This window comes from Scylla paramamosain, chromosome 16 (assembly GCF_035594125.1).
Source record: "Scylla paramamosain isolate STU-SP2022 chromosome 16, ASM3559412v1, whole genome shotgun sequence".
In the NCBI taxonomy this organism is placed as follows: Eukaryota; Metazoa; Arthropoda; class Malacostraca; order Decapoda; family Portunidae; genus Scylla; species Scylla paramamosain.
In genome coordinates this window covers 874,380-884,285 of record NC_087166.1, presented here as the reverse complement: position 1 = coordinate 884,285, position 9,906 = coordinate 874,380, and the positions used below count along the sequence as shown (strand labels likewise).

The window sequence follows — 9,906 nt, the reverse complement described above, 5'->3', positions numbered from 1 at the left end:
TAGCGGACACCTTAGCTCCTGCGACCCAGCGGCGGGCGGACTCCCGCCCACGCCGGGCCGCCTCCTGCCTGGCCTCCGCCACACGCCTCTGCCGGGTGGTAAGAGTCATGTTGCTACACTAAAACAGTTCTTTGATTCAGAATAGGAGTAAAATTTGAAACTGAAATAAATAAGAAAACCGTTGACATCCTAAAAAAAAACTGAACTACTTGATCACAGCTGTTGCTGTCGCATGTGTGTTTAGCAGTCACTCACAGCTTGCGCCGCACCACTTCACCAAGCTTCAGGCGACCCACAGCAGGCGGTGACTTCACTGGCCCGTTAAAACTGTCTCTGATCAGAAAGGTTGTCGTGCAGGAGAACAAACCTACCTTTTTTTCTTACTTATTTATTAATTTATTTTATTTTATTATTTTTTAGGACATCTGCTATCTTACGTCTCACACTAGTAAGTAGTTAGTGTAGAATAATCGAACTGGTTGGAAAAGACAATAGGATTTACTGCTGTTTGCTATCCATTGTCGCCCGTTTGAAAGACAATGAGGCCACTGCACTCACCCTGGTTATGATCGCCGCGGTGACCAGCGCGCCAACAAGCACAGCGGCCGTGACTTTGATGGCTTTCCTCCGTGACCGCAGTGGGCGTCGCATGTCGTAACTTGAGGTTTTAACGTAACACGAGGAAGCGCCGCACACCAGCTCCTGCAGGTGTGGGAGGGATGGTTGTGTCGAGCCCTACACCGTTATTGTATGTTTATTTGTGGAAGTTTTCACAGTTTTGCATATCGCGCAGCATACGTGACCTTTAATCCCTCATATACAGTTAATTGCAGAGGTGTTTAGGTTAATGTGTCTTTATCCGCGGAAATGACAACACTAGGCACTTCTTTTTTATAAACTTTGAGGTGTACAGCAATTTCACCAGAAGTCTTTACGTCACTGTACATTTATTCACGAGGTTATCACAATTCCACAGGCAGCACAGCACAGCACGTTCGTCACTTCATAAATCTTCATGTAGTAAGTCAATCACAGGCATCTTTAGGACACGGTGCGTTTATTCGAGAAAATTACCAGCCCCCCTCCCCCCTCCCTCGCCCCGCATGATAGATATTACATACACATCACTTCACTAATCGTTCATGTAAGTCAGCCACAACGATTCACACCTGCTCTCCGCTCAAGGCCATGATGAGGCTAGACAGGCGCGACAGCTCCTCACCGTGACGAGTCTAACCACTCCCTGGGTGAAGCAGAGCACGCCAAAACCTGCACCTCTCACTCCCGCAAGCTGGATTCCTTGTAATCCTTTGACCGCTAGTGACAGAATGAAACTTCTTGATTTGAATAGCCCCTGGTAATATCAGTGAGGAGAAATTAGACCGCAGAACGTAGATGGTATGAAGTACATAATCTCTCTCTCTTTTTTTTACTCCCAGTGTCTCTCAGAATTATACTCTTGCACCTTAGCAATGTATTAACCCTTAAAATTCGTAGCAGTCATTAGATTAATGCAGTTTACGAGCCATTACAAATCATTGCAACACTCCGCCTCTCTCAAACACTCAGATTTTAACCAACACACCTCATCATGACAAGAACTTGGATTACTTGTGTTTTCTCCACTCTTAAGAATCAGAAAAGGTAAAAACCATTTGGCTGTTCTTGTGAATCAGAGGCTTAGACGCGACAGAAGCACGTATCGTCTTGGCGGACTGACGAAGGAAGAGAGGAACTGCAAGAGGAAATGGTGGTGGAGGAAGGGAGGAAAAAAGCATGCCGAAATGTGATAGGGAGCGTGGCGTGCTTGAGGGGAAATACAGAGAGAGAGAGAGAGAGAGAGAGAGAGAGAGAGAGAGAGAGGGAAGAAGGAAAGGCATAATAAAGACTGTAGGAAGAATAGATAAAAGAGAGCAGAGAGGCAATGGAGCAGAGAGAGAGAGAGAGAGAGAGAGAGAGAGAGAGAGAGAATGTGTGTTTGTGTGTGTGCAGTGAACATGTGGCTGTTAACTCGTGTACGAGTTAACATAGTATAGTATAGTATAGTATTTTTAACCTGCTATACAGGTAGTTATGTTTAGTATTACCTGCCTATCAAGACCTTCCCTGTATAGGTGAACAAGCCATTTACATTCACCTTATTCTCTTATCCTCATATATTCTAAAACACAACTATTTATCATCGCAGACTTTTACGTTATAATCTGCCAGTCTTTATGTAATTCCTTTCATTGCCAACAGGTGACGCTCGACTTCAGGTAGAGGCAACCCAACCAGTCCGAGCTGCAGTGTGTCAAGGTGCTGTGTCCTGTAAGTACGCCTCACTAATGTGGCTCAGGGACACACTGCGGGCTGCTCTCCGCTCCCCCTTGCTGGCTGTGCTGGTTGTGCTGGTAGTGGTGGTGGTGGTGGTGGTGGTGGTGGTCTTGTCTTCTTATTACTAGAGTACTGATCTTTTTTATTCCTCAGCATCTCTCTCTGTGTTGTGGTGGTGGTGGTGGTGGTGACAAGTAAAAATAGAAAAAAATTGTCTGGATAGAAAGTAGAATAAAAAAAAATGAGACAGACAGAGAGAGAGAGAGAGAGAGAGAGAGAGAGAGAGAGAGAGAGAGAGAGAGAGAGAGAGAGAGAGAGAAGCAACTGTACATCTGAATCAGCTCATGCTCCCTCCATCTTATGAACGCCCCTCAGCCTTCCTGCACGCCAGCGAGCACTTCTGGCGGTCACGTAAAAGCACCGTTTCCGTCGAGGCATCACGTTGAGGTCAGTGCAGGAAATGATAAAGTTGTAAATTACGCAAGTTAACCGGTGTTTTCATCCAGCCGCTCAAAATTGCTCAATAAATAACGCGATGGAATTCAGGATGTTATACCTTCCACCTTGAACACTTCCTTGTCCTGTGCGCCATTGACAAGCGAGGATTGAAAGTATTGTATTGCTCCAGATTATCAATGAGACTTATCCTTCCATTTACAGGGTACAAAAATCGTCTTTGCATATTATTTTTTTGTATGTATTATAATTTCCAGCATGATAAACTTCTTCAAGGATTGGTTTGTTTAATGATATGTGCCTCAAAAGAAAAGAAGGCGCACTACAAGAAACCAGTAGACCTACACGTGTCAGTAATACACAAGTGATATGTATACAGCATTCCTGTCCACTTATTCGTATTTTCCCTGCCCTTAAAGTTGTGTGATCTCTTTGTATTTCCCTTCAAGTGACGGCACAGCAGGAGGAACAAGAGGAAAAAAATGATCTTGTATCTGTGATTGATCTATTGTCAAGGCTTCGTAAGACTGACAGATGAAGTGTAAAATTTCTGACGTTTTTCCACTTTCTGCTCTGAAAGCTCCCTATGGAACTCGTTCTAAGGACCAGATTACTGAACCAATGCCAGTAATGTACCACGTCATCTGAGGACCAGTATCCTTGTATCAGTACAAGTGAATGGGTTCAAGAGCCTGCTGAACCCATTGTGGTCAGAGGATGGTGACCGAGGAGGAGAATCTTCCGGCGCCTCTTTGCCTTGGCGTGTTGAAAGGACTCCTCTCCACCCGGGCTGCCTGATGTGGTGTCCTGCGCGTCGTTATGTTGTGAGATAATAATACTCTGTGGTCTTCGCCTTCACCTCCCACCGCAGGGATCACCTTCCGCTCCTCGTGTGCCCAGCAGACGAGAGGCCCACCCCCCCCAACCCCCTAGCTCCCTCCACCGTCGCCACCATCCCCCGCCGCCCACTGGAAGCCTCGCCACGTTTCGTCACGACACTGCTCTCATCACGACATTCTGCTCCACCGCCGGCCTTCACTGCTTGCTCGTGTTGTTTTTATATGTATTCTTCAAGTCATACCATCCGGACCTACGACTTATAAGAATTACAAAAAAATAATGGCCTTGGTTGTGGCAGCTTCACATATATTTCTCGTTTTTTCTGTGTGTAGTTTGTGATGTGGAGCGCATTCCTTATGTTCGCCCCTCGCCTTCACAGTCAGGCTGCGTGTGTCACTCTCGCATGATTTTTCACCCTTATAGATGATAAGTCTTCAAGTGACAGTCAGTCATTTCCCGTGCCATACCGTGAACGATAAATAATCATCATATTCAATTTGAGGAAGTTTTTAACGAAGAAACTTTCATGCATCGTTATGGAAGGTCCACAGACAGCAAAGCTTTTTATTGTTCACGTAAAGATATAATTATCAAGAGCTTTTATAGCCAAGATGTTTTATTTTAGGAAACACTTGACGCATTGACGCTACACTGACGACAGAAAAAAAGATCATAACGTTTTATTATCATAAAAAAAAAAACGCCAACGACTTTTTATATATGTTGTCGTGAATCTAAAAGGCTTTGGAGTGTGAAGGAGACAAGGCTGACAGACACTTTGAGGGGAGTAAGTGTCCGATATAACCACGGCGAGAAGGAGGAGAGGCATTCCTCTCACGCACCCGCCACACCGCGCCTCATCACTCCTCCCTCGTCCATCTCCTGCCTCGCACGCACTCTACGCCAGGCTGCGCTCACCGTGCATGCGGCGCGCCATCATTGCGGTGCACGCCTGGCTCCCCTCCTCCTAGGCTGTCAGGATTTCAAGCAAAGTGTTCAACTAATCTATGTAGTTGTAATCATTTACGTAATGGCAGGAAAATAAAAATCCGTTTAAATCGGGATATATTTATTTATTTGCATTTTATTTTTACAGATAAGTTCATAAATGTGTTTTTCTCCGTCTAGCAGGATAAACATTCAGCTCCACCGTGCGGAAAGGCAGTTTATTCTTAGGGATGTAATGCATCATGAATTCATATTCTCTCTGTAGTGATTAAGCTGTCACATATGTATTACACCTATTTGTACGCGTCTTCATAGTTACACTGTGTATTCTGAATTTACTCTCCGTGCATGGGAAGGTTCAGGTTGTCGAAGTTCTTTGTTATCATTATTTATTGATCTATTTTTAGTTATTCATTTTATTCATTTAATTTATTTATTTATTCATCTATCTATGTTATAATTTAATTTCTCCCTTCACGACTGGTATTGTGAACGATTGAAAAAAAAAACTTCTTTTCTCTACCTAGAAAGGTATATAACAGCAAGCCTGAGTCGCTCCTCCTGCCAATAGAATTTTCCAACCATGCAGTCAGTGTCCACAAAAAAGACAAAATTTATTGCCACAAAACTTATACGTATAAAAACAGAGAAGATTTTTTGTTCCCACGCATTTTTACTTCTTCCAACAGCCACGTCAGTGATGGGGAAAAAACCCTGATGATTTTTATGTTTTATTAATTTAATTTCATCTTATCTATTTATATATTTATTTATTTAATATATTCTTTAGATAAGCGGTCAGATATTTTCCGTCTAAAAGGACTCAAATGACAACACACAAAAATACGCCTCTCATCGCACCATCCCTTCACTCCCTCTCGTATGTCTTGTCCTCTGACCCCATAACACGCTCTTTATATGCTTATCTTCCATCACCCCTTCGTGTACCCTTCTCTATATTCATTTCATACCTCACACGTTACACATAATCTCATTGCCCTTCATCTCTACTCCTTTCTTTCTCATTCCTCATTAAGACCTCCCATCGCTTCCTTACCGTGAGAGAATGCTTCGTCTCCCAACTCGGGGGTTTCTTTCTCTTGTGGTGGTGGTGGTGGTGGCTGGTTAGGTGATTTAGTAGTGGTGATGGCGGTGGTGGTGAACATTTTTTTTTTTTGTCTTTTTTGCTTGGGTGTGGACGGAGATTTACACATTTATTAGCTCAAGCAGCAAAAAGAAAAGGATGGTTACGCTTGTCGAACCATAAACAAATAAACAAATAAATGAATAAATAAACGTAGAATTAAATAAGGGATCAGTGAACACCAACCAGCACAGTTACTTTTTGTACGAGTAATGTTAAGTAAAATTAACTTGGGTTAGATTAAGTAAAATTAAGTTAGGTTAGGTTAGGTTAGGTTAGGTTAGGTTAGGTTAGGTTAGATCAAGTGAGATTAAGTTACCTGTTGGTTGGGTTAGGTTAGATTAGGTTAGGTAAGTAAGGTTAAGTTAGGTTAGGTTAGGTTAAGTAAGATTAAGTTACTAGTTAAGTTAGATTAGTGGTGGTGGTGGTGGTGGTGGTGGTAGCCAAGCGAGGACCACCTGCCGGCCACAGGACCTTCCCACGCCTGTCATTACTGTAGCCACTTTCTGTTTCATTCGCTGCCATTGGAGTTCTGTGTTCAGTAGGTCTCTTTAATGGCGGTCACTGTGTGTGTGTGTGTGTGTGTGTGTGTGTGTGTGTGTGTGTGTGTGTGTGTGTGTGTGTGTGTGTGTGTGTGTGTACAGTTTCAGCAGCGTTCGTATGATTTTGTTTCCATATTTGTATTAATTATTTTTTCCTTCATTTGATATAGTGAACTCCTTCCCTCCATCACCTCTACTAGTGTGTGTGTGTGTGTGTGTGTGTGTGTGTGTGTGTGTGTGTGTGTGTGTGTGTGTGTGTGTGTGTGTGTGTGTGTGTGTGTGTGTGTGTGTTTGTTTAGCTGCACCTGCTGATTGGCGTTTAATTTCACTGTTATTCCCTTTTTTTCCCTCATTGCTCCCTTCACGTTTTCTTCTTCTTCTTCTTCTTCTTCTTCTTCTTCTTCTTCTTCTTCTTCTTCTTCTTTTCAAGCTTGAATGGAGATGTACTATTTATTTCAATTCGTGTTATTTATTTTTTCCTGTTCCTTTAGCTATGTCTCTTCAAGTAATATATTTTTTTTCCAAGGTTAAATGGAGATGTACTGTTTGTTTCAATTCCCTTTTTTTTATATATGTCGCTTCTGTTCCTCTATGTCTCTATTCTTTATTACATGCGTTAAAAAAAAAAAAAACATCTAAGCCATCCACTGTCTATACTCTCCTATTCTTACCTGTCTCATAATTAACCCTCTCCTCGTCTCTTCTCGCTGCCTCCTCTCGCTCTCTCCCACCACCTGCCGGGATCGGGATGCTATCGAGATCCGGTTGTAAATGTCCCTCCCTCACCCTCTTTTAGTGTTTTATTGCTGTGGTCGCCCTTCAGGACTTGCCTTCGCCAGATCGACCCTCCAGGCAGCTCCCATAAAATGGAGGTGAGGTTGGTTGCAATTCTGGGGCTGCTAATTTCACCTTTTGACCGATAATTGTAGCGTGACGTTACTTCATTTGAGCTGAGTGGTCGTACGCACTTGTAATGATGGTACTTAATTTATTACTTCATTTGAGTAGGCCTACCCTTGAGCTAAAGTAACCTAGCCTTAGATAATCTTTAAATGACAGTGTTTTATTTATTTCTTCACTCGAGTACTAGATATATACCCTTCTAATAGCGTCATCTTATTTATTATTTCATTTGATTAATTGTAGACTATTTGACTGAGAAAGAAATAATAATAACTACACTGGAATGCTTCACTTTAGCTGTCATTTGTGTCTTTCGGATTTATACGCAAAATTTATGCTTTCTGTTTCCATTTGAGTGATCCTAGGAGCTGCTAATCTTATTTACGACTTCATTTAAGTAATTCTAGATTAATTAACTGAGCAAAAACAAGATTACGGGGACACTAAACTATTCCTTTGGCAGTCACAAGTGTCTTTCGAAATGATGCTCAAAATTTGCACCTCACCATTCTATAAAGTTTAAAGAGAAGGCGCAGCAATGAAAATATTCAGTTCAGACTCCTTATTCTGCTAATTAGGAAGTCAACACAAAGGTACTCAAGTCGCAAGGCAACCAGCGAGGCGTTCAGGTGATTACCGTCGCATCTCCTAACAATCTCACGTTCCCGCTTGTTAATGCCTCTATGGTTCGTCTTCCCCGTTAAGATTAGAGAGGTCAACACCCTCAACCCAAAATTCCAAAGCACGAATTACACCAATCTAAATAACCCGTGTGTGTCTCTGCGCTTCATCCTCTCCGTTAAAATTTGAGGTCAACATCCTGGAAACTAAAGCTGCAAATCAATACAGAAATATATCTTCCACCTGTCAGTGCGAGGCGGCAGGTGTGGATGAACCGACGCCTTGTTTAGCGAAGATGGACTGGAGCCTTCTTCGGTAGCGTCCTGGTCTCGCCTTCTACGTGTGGGCGTCGCGTCAGGCTTCACTGGTGTGGATGAAGTGGTAATGACGGGGGAGGTGCCAGTATATCACATAAGGGGGCGGGTGACTCGGCTGGAAGTGCTGGTGGTGGTTAGGGTGGAGGTGGGGAGCGATTATATTGAGTACTGTCTTGGAGGTGGAGTCGCGGGTGGGTGTTCCGTGACAGTGATCTCCAGTGAGGGTAATTGTCTGGGGAGGGTGATGTGAGGACCTGTGCTTATCGAGGTGCTGGTTAGGGCGTGATAGGCTCGGCTTGTGAGGGTATAGTGAAGGGAGTGGAGTTAAAAGATGAGAGTGAAATATTGAGTTTGTAGTGATGGAAGCGTGTGGTAATGAGTTGTTGTTGTTGTTGCTGTTTCTGTTGTTGTTGTTGTTGTTGTTGTTGTTGTTGGTTCTCTTAACTTAATTCGTTTTATGTAGAAGTATTAATCTAAGGACATTGTAGACTTGTTTATCTGTTCACTTAGGGACGTTTAGCAGCTTTTATCTCAGGTCATTTGTTGCGTAATCCTTCTTGCTTTCATCCCCCTCTGCTTTCTTTTTCCCTTCTCATATTTTCCAATAACTAAATATTCTGCTCTTCCTTCTCAAACGTTTCAGCTACTTATCACATGCTCTAATGGAAGTTATGTGAATTTTCAAAGATTTTTACAAGATTTTACTAATAGTTAAAGATTTTCCACCGTCAGTAGGAAAAAAAAAACACACTCGTCAGATCCTGAATAACTTTGATATTAGAAAATAGTCCTGATGAAAGCCAAAAAACACTTCAAAATATCTATATCGATACAGCGAAGTCCTCCAAATACAGGTATTGGATGCTGGAAGAAGGAAGAAGACATGCTATACGAGTTTTGCCAGAAATTCCGCAGCCACGGCAACTCCCAGCCCGTCAAGTGAGAGTGATGGTGCCCTGAGGTAACTCTCCCAAGGTACCGCGCCTCTCCCACATCGCTGCGTAATGTGCGGGAATACTTGAAGCAACGCCCGTGTCCGCTGGAGGGAGGCAAACAGGAAGGAAGGAAGGAAGCACCGAACAGTGATCATTCAGTGGAGGAGTTTTGAGAGACGGGAAGGAAGGAAGTAAAAAGGAAGTTAGAGCGAAGGAGGAAACAAAAGAAAGGAAGGAGGAGAATAAAGGGGAAGATTATGTGAAAGAGAAGACAAAGAGAAGGAAAGGAAGAGGCAGAGAAGCAGATTCATAGGAGGGAAACAAGAAGGGAAAAAAAAGGATAGAGGAAGATTGAGAGAAAGAAGAAAGTAGAGAGGAAGATTTAGTGAAGGAAAATAAAAGAGTAAGGAAGAAGGGGAAAAAAAAAGTTAAGAGCAGACGAGAAAGGATAGGCGGAAGGACGTAAACACAGTGAAAGAGAGAGAGAGAGGAGAGACGAAAAAGAAAACAAGGAAGTAGAGACGAAGATACACTGAAGAAAAGGGAGAGAGAGCGAGAGAGAGAGAGGAGAAACAGGAAAGAACGCCATAGGAAGATAAATTGAAGGAGTGGAGGCAAGGAAGCTAGAAGGGAGAAAGAAAGGGCGAGGATTAATGAAATGTAGTAAAAGAAATATTTAAAGAAGGAAAGAAGTGGACGGAATTTCAGTCATTCTTGTGGGCTGAGTGTGTTTGTTTTGACTGTTTGAGACGCAGCGGAGGAGGCTCTTGAGGGCGTGAGGGAGGCGCCGGTGGGGAGGAGGAAGGAACTCACCACCTAAACAAACATTGCGAGGTGTGCATGCAGGAAGTGGTGTGCTCCGACCAACACACACACACACACAC

General features: G+C 43.1%; 1 protein-coding gene across 1 annotated transcript in view; it reads left to right on the top strand.

The window, feature by feature from the left end:
- The window catches only part of LOC135107875 (cuticlin-4-like), a 337,646-nt gene that overhangs the window by 206,026 nt on the left and 121,714 nt on the right, over window positions 1–9,906 (top strand). Inside the window, exon 6 of the mRNA XM_064018221.1 lies at window positions 2,242–2,310. The gene's annotated coding sequence lies outside the window, so the exon portion shown is untranslated. The remainder of the gene's footprint in view (window positions 1–2,241; window positions 2,311–9,906) is intronic.